Source organism: Cydia splendana, chromosome 1 (genome assembly GCF_910591565.1).
Source record: "Cydia splendana chromosome 1, ilCydSple1.2, whole genome shotgun sequence".
Classification (NCBI taxonomy): Eukaryota; Metazoa; Arthropoda; class Insecta; order Lepidoptera; family Tortricidae; genus Cydia; species Cydia splendana.
In genome coordinates, this window is record NC_085960.1 from 18,403,725 (window position 1) to 18,406,984 (window position 3,260).

A 3,260-nucleotide genomic window follows, 5' to 3' on the forward strand; every position below is an offset into this window, starting at 1 on the left:
AGATGTCTAATTTCAACAATCTCTTACTATTCAGGTACCGTTTGTAACCTTCCTCGACTTCAACAAAACATACCTACATGTGGCCTGTGCCCGCTGCATCGTACTGTAACAGAATGATGTAATACGTGGCTGTAACAGGATCATGTCCGGCTCAAAATCATGTTTTGTATGAAATATTATCAGTCATCACCCACTAAACCATTCCGTCCCCTGCCAACACCATACCGTGACGTGACTGGACCGACCCGACCAACAATATTTTGAAGGAGTCGTTACGCTCATGTCATAGTCTGCGTAGCATAGATACGGTTATCATATGGTCTACCATATTGAAACTCCTCTAGATCATACCCGCGTTCTAGATGTTTCACTTCATGTTTGACAGGGCCTGATACGATCATGCTATGATACGTTGCTGTCAGCATTAGGTATGAAGTGGGCCTTGGGGAGCTAATCATGGCTTCTAGGAGTTGTAGGTACCTACCTACTTTATGTTTGTTTAATTTCAGGTAAAAAATACAGGAGTGAAAAAAAAGCAATATTTAAATTAATAGTATATTGCTTTGCCTTATATATTCTTGCAATATTCGACTTCTTATTATTAAACCTAATATATTATTAACATCTAGAACCACAATAGAGAAATTGTAAGAATCTTCTTTATTACCCTTGAAAAGTATTTTCTCTCTTCCTTTTTATTCGACATGCGGCGTAGGACAATTAAATATCACCCTGGAAAGAAAATTGGTTTGTAAACAAAAAAATTAAATATGGTCGTGACTTCATCGAGGACTATGAAATAAGCTTTTCATATCAATTTGTCAAATCATAAACAGTTACACAGTACACACACATGCCATCCATTATTGGCACAATATTTGCTTATGAAAGCAGAAAAATATAAATGATCGTATTAGATTCATAATTGTTACATATTTGCTGTAACTTATTTTTAAAATGTGTTTTTCAATTAAAAGACACATCAAGATTGTTTACCTTATTTCTAATGCTAAAAAAAATGAACTATAGATAGGTACGCCATAACCATTATGGTTATTATAATAGTTCACTTCCTCGGTGGTGTTCTTAAAGCTAAAGCGCTTCTCACATCTTAGTGACTTTAGAAACGGACAGCTCCGCGTTTGAAACCTACAAGCTTGCCTAGTGTGTTTCTTTTCCTGACTCTCCACTTCGGGTCCCGTTGGCACATTCCTGTTAACAATATTTTCCTATGATAATGCTGGACTTATTCTGAAAAAAAAAACACAATTTACAACAGGAATATGAGAACCAAACCAATAATAGCAATTCCATTAATTATAGTTATTTACAAAAATATTTTATTTAAAAGGTTTATTAAACAGAAATTAATAAACTATATATTATATATTTTAAGGAATATTATCAAAATTTAGTATATAACGCTCTATTACTTACATTTTTTCATATTTTTTCTCGTAATTAAATGTTGACAAAATTTGAAAGTTCCTTGACTTTGACAGGAAAAACTTAACCATCGACAATAAACTAGATTTTTTACCACCAAAGAACGAATGAAATAGCGCAACCCTGTTTCCGATTCAGTGTTGTCACATGTAAATAGCATTTATGTTTAGACTTTGATTCCATCGGGGAACACTGATGAGTCGCGCCGCGACTTTGAGTTCTCTACGCGGCTGTTGCAGTCGCGGGTACAAGTTGTGCTACGGAAATCGACAGATTTGACAGCCGCGGGAATGTCGACTCGAGTCGCGGTCTAAGTCGCGGATGCAAGATGTGCTAGAGGTGCTGACATATGATGGCATTTCAGTGACTTTCTGAGAATTGAGAAAGTTCAGGAGGTCCTCTGGTTCTTTACAGTTCAACGCTTGCGCGCCATTCCTAATGGATTTGTCTATGATTCCGTGTATCACACAGTCTACTGCGTTTTGTCCTTTAATTTCGCAGCGATTTAACAGAGTAAGTTTATCATAGAAATATTCACGCAAATTCTCGTTATATCGAGTGGTACGCGCAAGCATTTCCTCCAGAAGCCGACCATAATTTTGCTCATTAGGGAAGGCCTTTCGAAGTTTCGCCTGCCACTCATCCCAGCTATAATTAACCGAAGGCAATGCCTCAAACCACTTTTTTGCAAGGCCAGTTAATTTTTGGAGAGCAAAATGTATGGTCTGCTTCTGATCCCACTCATATATACTAGAACACTCATTAACCTTCCTTATCCAACTCTCCGTACTTTGTGCTTTGCTAGACGGGTCGAACTCAGGTATTACGTTATTCATATGATTATTATTCAGATGATGCAATTTCACTTTATCACTTCCGCGAAGGGTAGACACAAGTTTAAGTACCTCGTCAACAGTGAAGCCCGCAATCGGTGGCTCGCTCACAGGTTGTGTCGTCGTCTGTTCAGGCTGCGACGTCGTCGGTCCTGGCAGCGATGTCCCCAGCTCGAACGGTGCCAAGTCCTGCGATCCTGTTGTGATCTTACTTGGTTCCACCTCTTCAATTACCCACGCGGTTGCAGCGACATCTTGTGCGGTTTTGCGAACCCGTTTAGCGGCGGACAGCGGCGGCCGGTTGTAACCTCCCTTCCGCTTGCGACTCCGTCCCTTTTGCCTCGCGTCATCGCCGTCATTATCCATTATCTCGGAAAAGGAAAAATGCAGTTAATTAATAATATTGCGAATAGCATAATTGAATTAAGTGATAATGGATAAACTCTAATCTCAATATAACCTGATTTCTCATGAAAATCACATTAATCGAGAATCATGCGTAACCATTGAACATGAAGCATACTTAGCTGTTATGAGACACACATGGCCTCCCTAAAGGTTTGGAGCATACATAGCTCCAACAGACACACATGGCCTGTAATGACTAAGGAACATACATAGCTCCTCTCAGACACACATGGCCTGGAATAACTAAGGAACATACATAGCTGCCTTCAGACACACATGGCCTGGAATAACTAAGGAACATACATAGCTCCCTTCAGACACACATGGCCTGTAATAACTAAGGAACATACATAGCTCCCTTCAGACACACATGGCCTGTAATAATTAAGGAACATACATAGCTCCTTTCAGACACACATGGCCTGTAATAACTAAGGAACATACATAGCTCCCTTCAGACACACATGGCCTGTAACAACTAAGGAATAACTCCACTAAGGTACACTTGGCCTCCTACAATAAAGACACTTACATAGCCCTATAATAGCACACATGGCCCACTAACTCTTAAGT

General features: G+C 39.4%; 1 long non-coding RNA gene across 1 annotated transcript; it reads right to left on the reverse strand.

The window, feature by feature from the left end:
* Positions 1–539: 539 nt before the first annotated feature.
* LOC134799220 (uncharacterized) lies at positions 540–1,230 on the reverse strand. The gene is made up of 2 exons (XR_010145374.1): positions 1,154–1,230; positions 540–732 (listed from the first exon to the last, which is right to left on the reverse strand). It is a non-coding gene; the product is annotated as an uncharacterized LOC134799220 (long non-coding RNA).
* Positions 1,231–3,260: the final 2,030 nt, after the last annotated feature.